The following is a 19,950-nucleotide window of genomic DNA, read 5'->3' as shown; positions in this document are numbered from 1 at the left end:
TATAGCATGAAAGCAGCCATAGATAATACATAAACAAGTGAATGTTCCAATGAAATTTCATAATTATTATATTTAAGCTTTATATAATTTTCATGTGTCATGAACTACTCTTTTTTTTTTATTTTTATTTTTAGTTTGTTGATCTTGGGGCTTGAACTCTGGGCCTGGTCGCTGTCCCTGAGCTCTTCAGCTCAAGGCTAGTGCTCTACCACTTGAGCCACAGAGCCACTTCCAGTTTTCTATTGGTTTTTTGGAGATAAGAGTCTCATGGACTTTCTTGCCCACGCTGGCTTTGAACCACAATCCTCAGATCTCAGCATCCTCAGTACCTAGGATTACAGGCATGAGCCACCGGCCCCTGGCTCTTTCCTTCTTTTTCAACCATTAAAAATCTAAGACCATTCTTCATGGTTCATAGAACATACCAAAATAAGCAGCAATTAGATTTGATTCACAGAACCAATTTGCCAAACTTGGGTCTACACTACAAGAAATATTTCTGATAGTGAAAGTATACTGAAAATTGGAATAATAATAACAACTGAATTACCATCCACTCACCTAATACTCTCCCAATCTCATTCCTACCTCTAATCTCTTAGCCCACTATTTGGATAATACAGTCCCGTCATTCAGAATGTTTTATCCTGGGTGGTCTATTTTGTAATGTTATTTTAATGGTTCTAACTTGTTCTACATTAAAATCTCAAAGACAAAGCTCCAGTTTCTGGTAGGTTTTGAAAAATATGTAGTACATTCTGTTTTTAATGTATGTATGTATGTATTATGTATGTATGTATGTACACAAAAATTAAGTACCTAGGTATATAGGTTTGGAATCTTTATAGTTTACTTTTATTTATTTTTTGCCAATCCTGGGGCTTCTTTTGCTCAATGCTAGCACTCTACCACTTGAGCCACAGAACTACTTCTGGCTTTTTCTGTACACATGATACTGAGGAATTGAATCCAGGGCTACACACTCTAAGCACTAAGCCACATTCCCAACTTGGCATCTTTTTCATTTAAAAAATTATCTTTAAAGGAGTTTCAATCCAACACATTGATTTAGGTTTGGCATGTTAGGAATCACTTTTATTATTAAACATATAATTCTCAAGATGCTCAAAAGTTTTTTGTTCTAGTACTGGGGTTTGAACTCAGGACCTTGTTTTGCTTTTACTGTTCAGTGCTCTAACACTAAAATCACATATCCATTTCTGGCTTTTTAATGATTAATTGGAATTAAGAGCCTCAAGGACTTTTTATTTTTGATACACCATCTTGCTATGTACTCCAGGTTGACCTCATCTTACATTATTCCTGTCTCTGTCTCCTGAATGTAGTCATTACAAATACACATTACCATGATAAATATCCACATTTTTATTTTTTCAGTCATGGGGACTGAACTCTGGGCCTGGGCACTGTTCCTCAGCTCTTCAGCTCAAGGCTAGTGTTCTACCACTTGAGCCACAGTGCCACTTCCAGCTTTTTCTGCTTATTTGGTGCTGAGGAATTGAACCCAGGGCCTCATGCATGCAAGGCAAGCACTCTACCACTGAGCAACCTTCCCAGCCCCGCATCCAGATTTTCAAAAGAACTTTCTGTAATGGTCCTGGGCTTGAACTTGGGTCTGAGCAGTGTCTGTGTGCATTTTTGCCCTGAGCTAACACTGTATCACTAGACCTACAGCTCTGTATCTGGCTTTTTAGTGGTTAATTGGAGATAAGATAAGAATGTCAACTTTCCAGCCAGGACTGGCTTCAGACCATTTGATCCTAAGATCTAGGCCTTCTGAGTAACTTGGATTACAGGTATGAGCAACTAGAGCCAGACTTTGCTCATTTTTTTAAAGCTGGTCTTGAAATCAGGGCCTTTGGCACTTTCCCTGAGCTTTTTTGCTCAAGGTTAGTACTCCACCACTAGAGCTACAGGTCTTCTCCAGGCTTTTTAGTGATTACTTGAAGATTAGAGTCTCACAACTTTCCAGACATGATGGTCTTCAAAATGTGATTTCAGATATCAGCCTCTAGAGTAACTAGGATTACAGGCTTGAGCCTCTGGCACCAGGCCTCACTCACTCTTTAAAACCCTTATACCGTTACATTTAGTAACAGACTGAAATGCGTTGACTGCATCCTCCAGAACAGAAGTTTGCTTCTTATACTGTATTTCCAACTCCTGTATAAATTTACTATCTCAAAATCTCATATTAGAATTAAAAAAGTTATCTCAAAATACTTAAAAGAAACAGGCTGGAGGAGTCCACAGGAAGATGGCAGAGGAGAAGCTGGATGCTAAACAAGCTCTCACATAGAAAGCAGTTTTAGTGTTCCAGTGAACAGTCCTAGGCTAGAGAATCACACCAAGTGTGCCATCACAGTACAGAGAGTTTGGCCAGAGAGGGAAAATCCAGGCAGCTTGGTCAAGGAGACAGATCTGAGCACTTGCCGGTGTCTGCAGTGGCGGCCACAGTGGCCACAGCTGCTACAGCGGCCACCATATCGACAGAGACTGGGACAAAGGCACCAGATGCAGTGTGTGAGCAGATTCTACTCACTCACTACCTGCAAGAACTGACAAGGAGCAGAAATCTTCATCCTGCTGATCACAGACCAGGGATGACCCAGGAACCAAAAGGCTTGCATGAGCACACTCAAGACATCCTTACTCCTTCTCATGGAGCAGCAGTGGGAAGGTAGCCCTTCCCCCACCACTAGAGAAGATCTCCATCTTTGATACTGACAAAGGCCTGGCCAGAGCAGTTAGCTCCATCTCAGGCCTTGGAAGGAAACAAGAGGAGCCATTCGACAGGAACCTGACCTGACCTACTGGCTCAGAACCACACACGGAAGTCATCCTTCCCAGGCAGAGAAAGCTCCACCCCAGAGAAGTGACTTTCTTCACTGGGTAAACCAAGCCAGAGGCTGACCCTCCCTATTGCAGAGTAGACATCAGGAGGGATAAAAGACAAACAATTGAAACTCAGTAAACATAAATCCTAAGAATGGCTCCAGGCTGGGCTCTGAGTCTCAGAAGCTAGCCCTCAGGGAAAAGCTACTGATTGCTGATAGGCCTCAACCCTACCCAGAACCTAGCCTCATCACAGCAACTCCAAGCTAGAGGAAACAACCAAGTCCCTCTTTGTGCTACTCAAAGCAGATCTATCTCCCTCCCACTTAACTAGCCTGGGAGGAGGATCACAAAGTCCTGGGAAGGCAAAACCTCATCCTGCCTGCTCAAACAAACTGACTTAAGAAACCAATCAAGCCACAGGAAAACCAACCACCACAAGCAGACCAGAGATTCTACCAAGAGAAAGGTTACGGACACAGGGAAGATACAAGATCTTCCCCCCACCCCCCAAAAAAAAAAACAAAAAAAAAATCAAAGAATTCTTTTTTCTACCTACTTTTTAATTTTTTAATTGCTTTCTATTTTTTTCTCTCATAATTTTTATTTTAGGTGTGTGGGTGGGTTTTTTTAAATTCTCTTTTAACCTTTTCGTCTTTTTTTTTTCTTTTAAGATTTAATTGCTGTTCTGCTCATCCCCACATATATACCTATCGTCGATTATTATTAAATCTTATCCCTCATTGTGTACATACTTAATTCAGAAATTTATTACACAATTCACAACCTCTTAGGATTAACTTTTTTAATAGTAGTATTATTTCTTTATACCTATATAATTTTAAGTATTCCATTTTTAAGTTTTTTTATTTTTTATTTTTTCATTTTTCCTTTTTATCTCCTCTCATCCTATCCCTTTCTTCTCTCAATGTCATTTCTTTATACATACATAAATTTTAAGTGTTTCATTTTTTTTATTTAAATTTTTGTTTTTACATTTTTTTCTTATTTCTCTCTCTCCCTTCATTCTGTCCTATCCATTTCCTCTCTGAGATTAGGACTTGGTTAAATTCACTACATTTTTTTACATCTCCACATCCCTCTAATCCTATTTTTCCTCACAATTCTCCCTAAACCTATCAATTTCTGGTCTGCAGGATCCCTCTTGGATGTTCTTAGCCAATTAATTCATAGTTGTTTGATTTTAAATAGATTGTATCTGTTGAACTAGATTGTACCACCTATCAATTTCTGGTCTGCTGAATCCTTCTTGGATGATCCTAACCCATTAATTCATACTTATTTGATGTTGAACAGATTGTATCTGTTGAACTAGCTTGTACCTGCAGCCATTTTGACTGTGCAACTACAGGAAGCTGGTTGATGCTTACCTTTAAATAGTGTTCTAGCACAAAATTGGTGTTACATTCATACCAAATGGGCAGAACAAGTCAGAAAAACACAAGAAAAATGGCAAGTCCAGGTACCTGAACTCCCACTCATGATAATCAGGTGAAAGAACAGTTAATGAATAATCCAGAGGAGAGTTCCAAATACTACTGGTCAATATGGTGAATGAAAAGATTGAAAGCCTGCAAAGGACGCAGTGTGAGAGTCATAGGGAGTGATATGAGGCTAACCAAAGATTAATATAGGAACTTCGAGAGCATTGTGAGGCTAACCAAAAATTAATGCAAAAATCTCGAGAGTGTGAGGAAGCTAATCAAAGATACAGGAATTGTGACAGCAAGCTGAGAACTGTCAAAGACAAATACATGAGCATTGCGTGAGCATGAGGAAACTAATCAGAGTAATACAGGAATTGCAAGAGCAGGATGAGAACAGACAAAGATCAATAGAGGCATTCATGGAATCCATAAACAGAAGCTGAAGGAATCCAGGGAGACCACAAAGGGAATGCTAAATGGAGCCCATCAGAAGGAATGGGAGTCCAAGGAAACCATAAACAATCAACTAAGTGATTTGAGTACAAACACTGAACACAAAATTAAGGAAGTAAAGAAGTCCATACAAGACTTAAAGTTGCAACAAAGAATTTGAAGCCATCAAATCTGACCAATTAGAAGGAAAGGAAATAAAAAACAAAGTAGAAAGGCTTAACAGTAGGTTAGACCATGCAGAAGATCAAATCTCAGAGTGAAGACAGCCTAGATATTGTAGAGAAAGAACACAAAACTATCCAAGACAAATTCAACATTTAGAAGGCACCATCAGAAGGGCCTAATCTGAAGATAATGGGTATAGAGGAGCACCTAGAGACAGAGTTAATGGTCTAGAAAATTAATTGAACAGGATCCTAGCAGAGAACTTCCCAAACATGCAAAAAGATAGGCCTATTCAGATACAAGAAACTTTTAGAACCCAAATAGACCAGACCAGAACAGGACATCCCACTGTCACATTATAATCCACATAGGATCAATTCAGACCAAGGAAAGGATCCTTAAAGTTGTCAAGGAGAAAAGATCAATCACCTATAAAAGGAAACCAATTAGAATAACCTCAGATTTCTCAGCAGAGACAAAGCAAGAAGAGCCTGGAGTGATATATGCCACACATTAAAAACAAGCAGCTATCAACCAAGAATACTGTACCCAGCTAAACTCTCCTTCATAATGGAAGGTCAAATAAAAACCTTCCATAGTAAAGATAAACAAACAAGGTATCTCCACCAAACCAGCCCTACAAAAGGTAGTTAAAGATGTCTACACATAGAAAACCAACAAGACCACAATAAAGGCCAAGAAACCACACTTAAACTGAGAATCCAAGATACATAGGAACAACCCAGTTGTCACAGACCCCAAGAAGGGGGATAACATGGCAGGAACTACCAAACACCTTTCAGTCCTAACTCTCAACATTAATAGACGTAACTCTCCAATTAAGCAACACAAACTCTCTAGTTGGATTAAAAAGCAAAATCCTTCTATCTGCTGCCTTCAAGAGTCACACCTTGCCCATAAAAACAAACATATTCTGAAAGTGAAAGGTTAGAATAAAATCTACCAAGCAAACAGCCCCCATAAACAGGCAAAAGTTGCAATCCTAATATCAGATAAAATAGACTTCAAATTAAAATTAGTGAGAAGAGATAAAGAAGGTCGCTACACACTAATTAAGGGATCTCTCCTTCAGGAGGCTATTACAATTCTAAATATCTATTCGCCAAACAATGGAGCACCCAAATTTATCCAAGAAACAATATTTTCCCTCAAATATCATCTAGATTCAAAGACATTAATTATTAGGGACTTTAACAAACCACTATCCCCACTAGATAAATTCAGCAAAAACTCAACAGGGAAACCGCAGATCTAAACAACTGCATAAATCAACTAGATTTAACAGACAGTTAGTGATTATTTCACCCAGCAGCATCAGAATACATGTTTTTCTCAGCAGCACATGGAACACTTTCCAAAATAAACCACATTTAAGGTCACAAATCAAACTTGTCCAAATTCAGAAACATTGAAGTTATGCCATACAATCTCTCAGACCACAAGGGAATAAAATTAGAACTCAACACCAAAAACCACCAAAGGAAGTCCTATAACATGTAGAGGTTGAACAACACACTGTTGAATCACCAGTGAGTCATGGAAGAGATTAGAAAGGCAATTCAAATGTTCATGATAGTCAACATAAATGAACACACAAATTACCAGCTCCTCAGGGACACAGCAAAGGCAGTGCTCAGAGGCAAGTTTATAGCTCTGAGTTCCTACATCAACAAATTGGAGAGATCTGAAACCAACAATTTAATGAGACATCTCAACATCCTATAAAAACAAGCAGCAAGCTAAATCCCAATCCAGTAGATGGAAACAAATAATTAAAATTAAATCAGAAGCTGGACACTGTGGCTCACACCTGTAATATTAGATAGTCAGGAGGCTGAGTTCTGAGAATCCAGGTTCAAAGCTGAGCCAGGCAGGAAAGCCGGTGAAATTCTTTTTGTTATTGTTGTTGTTGGTCGTGGGGGTTGAACTATGGGCCTGAGTGCTGTCCCTCAGATCTTCAGCTCAAGGCCAGCACTCTACCACTCGAGCCACAGCACCACTTCCGGCTTTTTCACTTATGTGGTGCTGAGGAATCGAGCCCAGGGCCTCATGCATGCAAGACAAGCACTCAAACACGGAGCCACCTTCCCAGCCCCCCGTAAAATTCTTATCTCCAATAAACCACCAGAAAACCAGAAGGGGTGCTGTAGTACAAGTGGTAGAGCGATCGCCTTGACCTGAAGAGCTGAGGGACAGCACTCAGGCCAAATTCAAACCCCGTGACCATCCAAAAAATAAATAAATAAATAAGTAAATTAGAATTAAATGAATTAGAATCCAAAAAAAAGAATCAACAAAACATAGAGATGGTTCTTCGAAAATATTAATAAAATCAAAATAACCTTAGGAAATCTTATCAGAAAAAGAAGAAAACACACCCAAATAAACAAACTCAGAGATGAAAATGGACATCACCACAGAAACAACCAAGAATCAGAACATTATAAGGGAATACTTCTCAAACCTTTATGCTAATAAGTTTGAGAACTTGGCAGAAATGGACGATTTCCTAGCAAATACTGACATTCCAAACCTAAACCAAGATGAGTTAAACCAACTTAACAGACCCATATCAAGCACTGAAATAGAAACAGCAATAAGAGACCTCCCATCTAAGAAAAGCCAAGGACCAAATGGATTTACAGCTGACTTCTACAAGGCCTTCAAAGCAAAACTCACAGCAATACTCCTTCAAATCTTCACTGAAATTGAAAGAGAAAATGCACTACCGAAGTTTTTCTATGAAGCCATCGTAACCCTCATCTCAAAACCAGGCAGGGACTCATCAAAGAAAGAGAACTATAGACCCATATCTTTGATGAACATCGACGGAAAATTTCTCAACAAAATTTTGGTCAATTGACTTCAACAACTCATCCAAAAAATCATACATCACGATCAAACAGAATTCATTTCAGGGATGCAAAGCTGGTTCAATATAGCAAATCAATATAATTCATATCAACAAGAGCAAGGATAAGAACCACATGGTTATCTCAATAGATGCAGAAAAACATTTGACATAATCCAACACCCCTTTTGATGAAGGCTCTGGATAAATTAGGAATCCATGGAACATTCCTTAATACAATAAAGGCTGAATATGACAAACCTACAGCCAGCATTATACTTAATGGTGAAAAACTAAAGTCATTTCCTCTAAACTCATGAATGAGACAAGAATGTCCACTCTCTCCACTTCTCTTCAATTTAGTATTAGAAGTCTAACTACAGCAATAAGCCAATATGCAAACTTAAAGGGGATCCAAATAGAAAAAGATGAAGTAAAACTCTCCCTCTTTGCAGATGACACAATCTTGTATTTAAAGAATCCCACAGACTCCACTCCCAAATTACTCAAGCTGATTCGAAACTTTGGCAAAGTAGCAGGGTATAAAAGTAACCCTCAAAAATCAATGGATTTTCTATATGTCAACAATGAGAAGAGCACGGATGAAATCAGGAAAGCAACTCAACAATGAGAAGAGCGTGGATGAAATCAGGAAAGCAACTCCTTTTGTAATAGCTCCACAAAAAAAAAAAACATAACAATTAACTAAAGAGGTGAAGGACCTCTATGACTGAAATTTTAAAAACCTGAAAAAGGAAACCAAAGCAGAACTTAGAAACTGGGAAAACTTCCCATACTCCTGGATTGGAAGGATCAAGATCGTGAAAATGGCAATACTTCCCAAGGCTATCTACAAATTCAATGTAATATCTATCAATATTCCAACCTATTATTCAAGGAAATAGAAGAGGCAATCCAAAAATTCATATGGAACAATAAAAGACTGAATAGCAAAAACAATCCTTAACAGAAAGAACAGTGCTGGAAGAGTATCAATACCAAACTTCAAACTCTACTACAAAGCCATAGTAATCAAAACAGCTTGGTACTGGCATAAGAACAGAGCTCATTACCAATGGACAACTGAAAACCCAGATATGAACCCACAGACCTATAGCCACCTAATCTTCCATAAGGGAGCTAATATATATATATATATATATATGATGGAAGAAAGACAGTCTCTTCAGTAAGTGGTATTGGTAAAATTGGTTAAATACCCGTAGAAATCTAAAGCTAGATCCTTATATATCACCCTACACCAGAATCAACTCTAAATGGATCAAAACTTCAGAGTCAAAGCAGACACACTGAAAACATTACAGGATGGAATAGGAGAAACCCGACGGAATAGGAGAAACCCTAGGTCTCCTTGACATAGGCAGAAATTTTCTTAATAGAGACCCAGAAACACAACAAATCAAAGAAAGGTTGGACAAATGGTATTGCATGAGGTTGCAGAGCTTCTGCATGGCAAAGGACATAGTTAGCAAGATCAATAGGATTGGGAGAAGTCCTTCACTAGCCTTACAATGGAGCAGGGTCTCATATCTAAAATATCCTTGGAACTCAAAAAATTAAATCCCCCAACAACAAAGCCTCAAAGAAACAACCACCTGATTAATAAGTGGGCTAAAGACTTAAAGAGAAACTTCTCTGAACAGGAAATAAGAATAGACACATGAAGAAATGTTCAACTTTGCTAGCCATAAAAGAAATGAAAATCAAAACAACATTGAGATTCCACCTCACCCCAGTTAAAATGACTATAATCAAGAACTCTAATAACAACAGCTGGAGGGGATGTGGCCAGAAGGGAACCCTATTGCATTGTTGGTGGGAGTGTAAACTTGTTCAACCACTTTGGAAAGCAGTATGGAGGTTCCTCAAAAAATTCCACATAGAGCTCCTCGGTGACCCAGCAATCCCACTTTGGGCATTTACCCAAATGATCACAAAGAAGACCATACTAAAGCTACTAACACAATTATGTTTATTGCAGTATTATTTACAATAGCTAAGATATGGAACCAACCCCAATTCCACAATGAAATTCTATACCTCCTTCAGAAAGAATGACATCGCCCTATTTGTTAGGAAATAGAAAGAGTTGGAAAAAATTATATTAAGTGAAGTAAGCCAGGCCAAAGAAACATAGGTCCTATGGTTTCCCTTATTTACAATAACTAGTATATGTCTGGGACAAGCAGAAAAGGTCAAAAGCTATGTACATATGACCAGATAAGATCACGTTAAGTGAAATTAACCCCAAGATATGGACAGAAGTTTTTTTCTTTCTTGCTATTGTTTCTAACATATTTATAAGGTACCATGTGATTTTTTTGTTGCTTTGTAGGTTTCTCCCCCACAGTATAACCTGTTTTCACTGTATTTGATGTAGGTATAATGTGGGGAGTGGAAGGGAAAAAATGTTTAAATAGGGATACAGGTTTGACCCATTGTAACAATGAGATATACAAGACACTGTTGAACAAAGAACTTTACAATTTAGGTGCTGGGGTATGTGGGGGGGGGAGTGTAGATGTCAAAGTGGGAGGGGAGGGATGGTAGGGAAAAGACAAAGGAGGAACCAGAAATGTACTTATTACCTTGCTCGTGTAACTGTAACCCCTCTGTACAGTATTTTCACAATAAAAAACTTATAAAAAAGAAAGAGAGAGAGAGAGAAAGAGAGAGAAAGAAAGAGAGAGAGAAAGGAAAGAAAGAGAGAGAAAGGAAAGAAAGAAAGGAAAGAAAAGAAAAAGAAAGAAAGAAAGAAAGAGAGAAAGAAAGGAAGGAAGGAAGGAAGGAAGGAAGGAAGGAAGGAAGGAAGGAAGGAAGGAAGGAAGCAGTTACAGCACCCAGGGCTAGAGTTCAAGAACCATGACCACCAAAAAAAAAAAAGAAAGAAAGAAAGAAAAAAGAAAATAAATAGGTAAAATGTGCAGGCTTAGAATCAGTTGGGAGGACTCCTATCTATGGACCCTTTAAAAAGCTAATGAGAGATAAGGGGGAAGATGGAGGTGTTCTCACAGTTCCACTACGTGTCTCTGACCCAAAAATCTTGGGGCACAGCCATACTTTACCTCAAGAGACACACTCCCATCAAACTCTAAATATCTTAAAGACTTTTCCTACTACAAGAGGACTATCCTAGCAGGCAAATAAGGAAAGTGAAAAGAGAAACAGTGAATGGGACGTCCCCCTTGTAGAGCAGCTGCACCATATGGCTCCATGCACCAAGCAGGGACTTTTTGCAGACTTTAAGCAGAGGAGCACCCAAAAACTGAAGAAAGTGCTCAACACCGTACATGAGGAAAGTTAGGAAGAAATCTGGAGAATACCTCCAAGTTGGCGAACAGCCCAAGCTCCAACCACCGCACCCCTCCCCCCAGGACAGCTATGAATAAGGAGCAAATCCAGCAATCCTGTTATTACAATCGCCAGAAATTGGCACCACTGGGTAAGCCTCCAAAGTTAGCCCACACTTGCAGCACTGGTGGGATTCCCATGGGCCCCCGCCAGCCCTGCACATGATCCCCAGGGAAACAGCTGCAACCAATCCCTTGCTATACAGATGGACTGCCCTGCCCATGGGGCGCTCTGCTGGGACCTGCAGCTAGGCGTAGACCCTAGGCTCTCACAGCCACTACGGCATCACGCTGCTGTGGGCACCACCACTGACACAGCTCCGAGCCACAGGCAGCCACCCCCAAGGCTGCCAGCAGCCTCCCACCCATTCACTGCAGACCAGCATGGCCGATGCTGCCCACACTAACCCACTAAACCAAGCTCCACCTGGTCCTACCAGTGCCAGGATTCCTCAAGTCACAGAGGAGGCCTTTCAGCTACTGCAGACAGCCCTCCTCCCCCCAACCTGGACCTGCCAACACCAGGACCCTCCAGCTGAGAACCCACCAACTCCATCCTGGCCGCCACAGCACAGGCTCTGTGTTCCAGCGAACTACCAGCTACAGACTCTGTGAGTAACCGAACTGTGTCCACTTTCTGGAGTGGCAACTCTGTGGGATCCCAAAGCCCTCAGACCCAAAACCCCTTCCAAAAGGGAGGAATCACGTCAGAGCAGAACACAGACATAAGCTCTGTTCTTAAGATCCTGTGGCTACCTGGGAAAGCCTGGGAACACAGCTCCAGGCTTATGATAGCAGTCTACAAACTTGAAACCCCCAAAGTCCCTGCCACAAGGCATAAGAATGGGAGTCTAGATAGCAGGCTCCCTCCCTTGTCAAAAGGCCGTATATTCCCAACTAAGCCACAAGGAAACTGGACTACTGGCAGGCATACAAGGCTTAATCAGGAACCGGCTTTGAGAACTACATGGAGACTCAAGCTCCCCCAAACAACCTGAAAAACCCACTCTTTAGGGTTTTTTCGTTACTTTCTCTTTGTCTGATCATTTGTTGTTTGTTTTTATTTCTGTGCGTTACTTTTGTGTATTTTTTTAGGATTTGCTATTTCACTTAAATCTATTTTTCATTTCCTAATATTTAATTTTTTCTTCTCACTCTCCCCTTTTTGTTTCTCTCCACATTATACTACTACTCCATCAAAGCTGCCCTGTGTAGTTCTATACATAAAGTAAGGCCTCCTTCTATGTGTGTAAACAATAATTACAGGAGTTATCTTAGATTAAGCGACTTTCTGATACTTTTGAATAAAACTTTTCCTAATCTCAGCAAGTCTCCCAAATACACTTATATATGTAACTTTTCTTATCTTCATCTAGATCTCTAAGCTATTCCCTACATAACTTTTCTTCCAATTCTTTTCTACCTCTTACACTCGGAAACAAGGTCTCTGTTCTCCTACTACTACCTCTCATCTAAGTTGTTCTTACCCCTCTACTATCATTATACCCAAATTTTTTCTGTACTTAAGTTTATAATCTCTCCAATCCTAACCCTTCTCTTCTCCATCTGTTCCAGTCCATTGATCCCTAATGGCTTGTATCTGACTCAACTTACAATTGGTTCTATTTTGACTGAGTGTAAGGGCCCCATCTTTTTAACTCTAAGGGGCAGACTATTTATCAGCCAAACCCAGATCATCTGAAGAGTTCCAACTATACATAATCTCTACTCAACTATATGTAATCGCTACCCCAGAGCCACAACATCCCCCTCCAAGCAAAGAAAAACAGAGCTAAATAGGGAAACACCTACCCATAATTCTGAAACCCTAAGATCTATACATCTACACGATACTGGGTTGGCTCCAGCCCTAAAAGACTGTCCTGTTGTCATACTGGTGTGGTTCTTGTCTCCAAATGGGTAGAACAGAAATACAAGAAACATGGCCAATCAACTAATCCCAACACCATCTCCACATAAACAAGCTACAGAGCAGTCCCAGAATGACCTAGAGGATAATGCTCAAGATAGATTAAAAGCATGCCAGGTAAATCAGCTAAATGAAAAATTGGACACCCTATATACAGCTATAAGAGAACATAAGTTCAACCAGAAGCTAATAGATGACTTCGTGGCCTCCACAAATAAAAGGATAAAGGAACTCCAACAGAGGGAGAAAGAATCTAATGAAAATATAAACCCAGATAAAGGAGTGGAAAGAGAAGTCTGAAAACCAGCTCCAGTATGTAAGGCAAACCAACTCCAGGAGGTAAGGCAATCTATTCAAGACTTAAAAAAAAAACTTTAATAAAGAGCTGGCCACCATTAAGAAAGACCAGGAATAAGGAAAGGGGATAAACAGTAAAGTAAAAAGCCTTAAAACCAGAATGGAGGAGTAGAAGAAAGAATATCGGAGGCTGAAGACAGTTTAGACTCCATAGAGAAAGAGCACACAAATATTCATAACAAAACCAAGAAGTATGACAGATCACTGCAGGAAATACAGGATACATTCAGAAAGCCTAATTTGAGAATAATAGGTATACAAGAGGGCCTGGAAAGGAAGCCAATGGATTAGGAAATATATTCAGCAGAATCCTAGCAGAAAACTTCCCAAATATACAAAAGCACAGGCCCATCCACATACAAGAAGCTTTTAGAACCCCAAATAGACCAGACCAGAACAGGTCATCCCATCGCCACATTACAATCCATACAGGATCAATAGCCATTAAGGCAATGAGGTGTACAAGACGTTATGTGGAAAAATGAACTTTACAACTTTGGTGGGGGGAGGGGGCGGCAGGGATGGTAAGAGGAAACAAAGGAGGAGGCAAAGACAATGCTTGATAAGAAATATACTCATTACCTTGCTCATATAACCCCTCTGTATGGTATTTTCACAATGAAAAAAACTTATTATTAAAAAAAATAAACAGAGGATGGTATAATTGCTACCCATATACACCTATCAGATTTTAAACTGTCAGTTTTTCTATACCTGTTTTAAGCTTCAAATAAATTCTTTTAAAGTAAATAACTGATATGACAATATTTTACCCCTATTTATTTTACTACATGACTCTGAAAGGCTCCTTATTTATTTTTAAAATTGTTAATATAAGACAGATGATGAGTACATTTCTTTTTGAACAATATCACCCCTTCCCTCTCTGTCTCCCAGATTTTCCCTCCCATCCCTACATACAAGCTCTATAGCTAATCTTCAACAGTGTCTTGGGCACATTTGTTCACCCTTTATTCTCTGCAATTATTGTGTCCCCTTCATAATCCTGCCAAAGAAAAACAAGACAAAAAAAGAAAACAAAAACAGCAACAAAGAAAAAAAACTCTTATTTCTGTTTCCTGGAGTTGTTTCAATAAATATTTTTATATGCTCAGATGCATATAAATATTGCACCTTTGTGTTCATCACCTAAGAATATTTTTTCACTGGTCTCACTGTGTGTGGACTGTCTAGAGTTCTGTTGAAATAGCCAAGCTTCCCAGGGCCCATTAGACTCGATGCTATGATCACCAACACTCAGTCAATAGGGCTAGGAATCTTTTTATTAGCCATGGCATCTGACCTCCACTATACCAACATAGTGAAGACCAGCAATAAAGTCAAAGAACTCAAGGTATTTAAAGGCAAGATCCAAGGGGGAGAGGGACCCACTCGCAGGTAACCAGTGGTAGTTTCGTGATCGGAAAGAAGCAAGTAACAGAAGCAGAAATAGCAGTTAGTGACTACAAAATGGAGATTATAATTCTTATGACCAAGGCCATAAATCACAAGGCAAAGTCCTTATCCCAAATCTTCCCTTCAAAGAAGCAAGTTAGTTAACACACCCCAAAATAAAACCATCTTCCAGATTTTCTGGCTCTGAGTTTCACTGTATGTTCCAGTATAAAAGTCTCCTTGTTTATTTTGTATTTTTAAAAACTATTTGTCTTTTCCTCCTTGGTACTGCGGATGGAACCCAGGACATTACACTTGCTAGGCAAGCAAGCGTTTTGCCATGGAGCTACATCCCAGCCTAGGCTTCTTATTTTTGAAACCTATAAATTAACTGGGGGAAAGCAAAGGAAGTGTGACATTGCCCAAAAAAAGAAATGTCCTCTTTAAGTGACATGAAATGGTAATCCCCCTGTACCACACCTTAATAATAATAAAAATTATATTTAAAAAAAACATAAACTCAAGTTTGTAGGCCTCCTTTGTCTGGCTCAGACTTCATAATCTCAACATTAATATTCTGTCAGAGTGGCCTGTGTATAGAAACATCACTAACTTGAACTATTTTTCTTTTTCTGTTTATCCTGGGGCTTGAACTCAGGGTATGGGTACTGTCCCCTAAGCGTTTGTCCTAAAGGCTAGCATTCTACCTCTTGAGCAGCCACAGCTCCAGTTCCAGCTTTTTGGTAGTTAATTGGAGATAAGAATTTCACTTACTGCCCCAGCTGGCTTTTCAGGGGGATCCACAGATCTCAGCCTCCTGAGTGAGTATTATAGGCAAGAGACATTGGCACCTGGCTAACTCACACTTTTTAACCACAAATAAGTATCATAAATCTCCAACTAAAATATGAGTTACCATTAGGTATGGGCTAGATCTTTAAATTTATGTGCTGGATGTTCATTATCTTCTTGAAAAATCTTATTAAACTTGTAAGTTATTTTAAAATGATTTTCTCTACTCTTCTGTGTGTTTGAAGGTTTCAAAATTGATAGCTTAAAAATAAAGTGAGTTTGAAGGTAATTCCCAAAGGAGTTGGACATGTATTTTGAGTAAGGGAATAATAGCAAGCTTCCAATAAGGATATTTAAGGATAAGGTTAAGAAACTGTTTTACAGTTGTGCCTAATGACTGCCTACAAAGGACATAGGTACCAATCTAGGAATTAATAATTCTCAGCTATTCCACTCTACCTAGACCATGGATTATAGTGCCATTGTACCTTAGAGAGCAGGCCTTGGGGTTATGGATTTCTTTGGAATTATTCTTCCAAGAATATCTACATTAAAAACAAATACTTTGATAATAGGCAAATGTCACACCTCATTGTAAGGAATAAAGATTTTAGAGCCAGGTATGGTGATATACACCTGTAATCCCAACACTTGGCAGTTGGTTCCAGGACAGCTTGGGCTACGTAGACTTGAGCTCAAAAAAAGCTCTAAGAATTTATGGACACTTAAGAATTTGAGTGCTTCCTACTTCTGATGAAGCTAAGTCCAATGTAATAAGCTGACAATATTTTCAAAACATTTGTGTAGCTGAATATCATAAGCTAAGTGCTCATGTCTAGAATCCTAGCTAATCAGGAGGATGAGCTCTATAAATAGTGGTTCAAAGCTAGCCCAGGCTGATAAGTTGCAACACTCCTTATCTCCAATTAACCAGTAAAAGTAGAGATATGGCTCAAGTACAATCCCTGAATGGGAAAAGTCAAGTGGAAACACCAGTCTGAAAGTTCAAGCTCCAGGACAGCAAGAAAAAAAATTGTGTGATGAAATGAGCTCGTATTAGGTTCACCTATATGAAATTATCATTACCATAGGTCAAAATGTTTGGATGTCAGCAATTTCATATGATTTAATCTAATATTTTGGGATATTTGCTCAAAAATAAGCAAAGACAAGCTTCTTTTTCTCCAAAGCCTTCATATGCCCTAGAGAATTTTAGGTCAGTATGAACTTCGGAGGAGTTATAATAAACAAAGAAAGAATTGTATGATGCCTTTCATAAGTATGTTTTTCTCTGGTTCAAAACACATAGCTTCCTTTAGGAGTTGTATTCCACTTATCAGACACAAAATAATTGGCCTGTCGGTCCCCAGTATGGTATTAGGTCTCTCTACCTATGTCTCAAATTTCTTGCTCAGATCTGAGCACCATGTTTCTATGTTCAATTTGCACACTGCAAATAGGTCATCATATGCAGATTTCAGAGTGTTCTTTAGTGCAAAAAGAGATGGTTGACAAGTACACTGATCAGTGTAGGCTTAGTGGCAGTTGGGGTATGTGTGTGTGTTCTTGATTCTTATTCTAGTTTCTTCTGTTTTCCTTGCCTTTAGAGTTACACCCAGATGGCTAGACTGTCATCTCTGTGTCTCTTGTCAGTCAGAGCAGGAGAAACCTCATAGGCAGCTTTCCTAGCCCTGCATGTGTGACTAGAACAGTGAGGCAATGCCCTGCCAGGTTCCAGGGTAGCCACAACAAAACCCTGTGAGAAGGCACAGGTGCACTGGCTAACTGGCACACTCTCAGGCCACAGTCAACACCACATGCTCAGAACAGAGGCTCATTTTAATCCTTCTGAGACACCATTTAAGAGATCAGTCAATACACAGACATACAGTCAATGTAATGCTTTTGCATGTTCTTGTGGATCTTAAACTGTTGACTTTTCTGCACCAATATTTTTAGAATTTTCTACACAGAAAATTTTGGAATATCCAAGACAAATATAAGTGTAACCTTTTCATGATAAGCATGTTTCATGAAAAACACTGCATACAGAATTTCAGTTTCAGTGGTCAGAAGATCCTGTGCTTTCTGGCTTACTGTTAGAAATGCAAACCAGGAACAGTACTTCTGTTCCTTCAGTACAGGATGTTTTACTCCTGCAAAGATTTTTAAATTAAGATTTTAAATCTACTTTATGGTGCAAAACCAGCTTCTACTTCCAAAATTATTGCACAGTCTAATTAAGTTTTCCCTTAGGAAATGCCACCCTGACTCACCAAGAAAGACAAAACAATGATAGCAAATCATGGAAACAGAACTATTTAATTTTTATGAACTGAAAGACTATAAAATTAAAGATGTGAAAACTTTGAGGATTTGTTGTTGGGGGATTTAATTTTTTGAGTTCCAAGTATATTTTAGATATGAGATCCTTATCTGTTGTATGGCTAGTGAAAATCTTCTCCCAATTTGTGGGCTTTCTATTGATCTTGCTAGCTATGTCCTTTGCCATGCAGAAGCTCTGCAACTTCATGCAATCCCATTTGTCCAACCTTTCTTTGATTTGTTGTGTTTCTGGGTCTCTATTAAGAAAATTTTGGCCTGAGCCAAGGAGACCTAGGGTTTCTCCTATTCCATCCTGTAATGTTTTCAGAGTGTCTGCTTTGACTCCGAGGTCTTTGATCCATTTGGAGTTGATTCTGGTGCAGGGTGATATATAAGGATCTAGCTTTAGTTTTCTACAAGTAGTTAACTAATTTTGCCAGCACCATTTACTGAAGAGGCTGTCTTTCTTCTATTCTATTTTTTTACCTCCCTTATCGAAGATTAGATGGCTATAGGTCTGTAGTTTCATTTCTGGGTTTTCAATTCTATTCCATTGGTCCTGAGGTCTGTTCTTATGCCAGTACCAAGCTGTTTTGATTACTATGGCTTTATAGTAGAGTTTGAAATTATATTAAGTGAAATAAGCCAAGCCCAAAGAAACATAGGTCCCATGGTTTCCCTTATTTGCAATAGTAGATGTATGAGTCAAGCAGAAAAGGTCAGATAATGTGATGTTAGGAAAATGAACCCTTAGCTATGTATTTAAATGTTTTTTTCTTTCATGCATTTGTTTCTAACACATTTATAAGATTATTTCTTTGTTGCTTTGTATGTCCCTCCCCCACAGTATAACCCCTGCTTTCACTATATTTGATGTCAGTATAATTTGTGGAGGAGATGGGGAAAAACAAGTCGTTTAAGGATACAGGTGGACCCGTTGCAACAATGAGAAGTACAAGTTGTCATGTCGAAAACGAACTTTACAACTTTTCCCATGTAATTGTAACCCCTCTGTAGAGTATGTTCACAAAAAATAAAAATAAAATTTAAAAAATGTGAAAACTATCTCATAGACAGTAATATGCAGTGATGTAAAATACCACTATTCATAAGAAAGTGACTAAAAGTTCCTATTCACTTACTGTTTTCCTAAGTTCTAAATTCAGAATTCCACATTCCTGCTTTGATAGCTTACAGAATCACAACTACCTAAAAACAAGTTGAGAGCACTCTGTTATAGACAGTATAAATGATGCTTAGTTTTTGCAGGACCTAGCTTAGAAGTAAAGCCAAAGAGGAACTGGATCTCACAAATTCCCTCTCGCAGGGCACAAAGAAGAGCTCAACAAAGATTTGATGATAGAACTTGGGCTGGAATTTTGGAAGCTTAGATGTTAGACCAAATTTCTTTTCTATTAAAAGCTACTTTTTAATTGTAGTGGTTTTAAGTTTTAATCCAACAAAGCAAATTTCCTTTACAAATTTTCTGATTGACTATCAGTTTTTCCAAAATGCAGATCTGATCATGACATTCAGTGTAAACCTTTCTAATGCTGCTCAGGGCTCACAGACTCCTTTCCAGGAGTAGCTTATAGAATAAAAAGTACATGTTTAGAGCCAAAGCCAACTGCTCAGAGGGTGAATCGGTCCTATCACTAGCTGTCCTGGTTCCTTGTCAGGCACATTTTCTCCTTGGGAAAAAGCATACAACAGTTGGCTGCTGGTGGCCCATGCCTGTGACACTGGCTACATGGGAGATTGAGATCAAGAGGATCATGATTGGAGGCCAGAAAGAAAAGTTTGCAAGAACCCCTTTTAACCCATAGCAGGGCAAAGTGGTGCACACCTGTCATCTCAAGCGATAGGAGACTGAGAATGGGAAGGTTCCAGGCCAGCCTGAGCAGAAATGTCCATGAGATTTCATTTCCAGGGAAGGGACTCTAGATGTATGTTTGTGATCCTAGCTACTACCCAAAGCTTAAAGTA

The 19,950-nt window shown here is 39.1% G+C and overlaps 1 protein-coding gene across 2 annotated transcripts in view; it reads right to left on the bottom strand.

Moving 5' to 3' along the window:
• LOC138840388 (protein Jade-3-like) overlaps positions 1–19,950 on the bottom strand; it is a 121,339-nt gene that overhangs the window by 65,083 nt on the left and 36,306 nt on the right. The gene's annotated exons all lie outside the window — the stretch shown is intronic.

Source organism: Dipodomys merriami, unplaced genomic scaffold (genome assembly GCF_024711535.1).
Source record: "Dipodomys merriami isolate MVZ:Mamm:240054 unplaced genomic scaffold, mDipMer1.0.p SCAF_3, whole genome shotgun sequence".
Taxonomy (NCBI): Eukaryota; Metazoa; Chordata; class Mammalia; order Rodentia; family Heteromyidae; genus Dipodomys; species Dipodomys merriami.
Note: the sequence above shows the minus strand (reverse complement) of the source record. Positions and strands in the feature narration are given on the sequence as shown.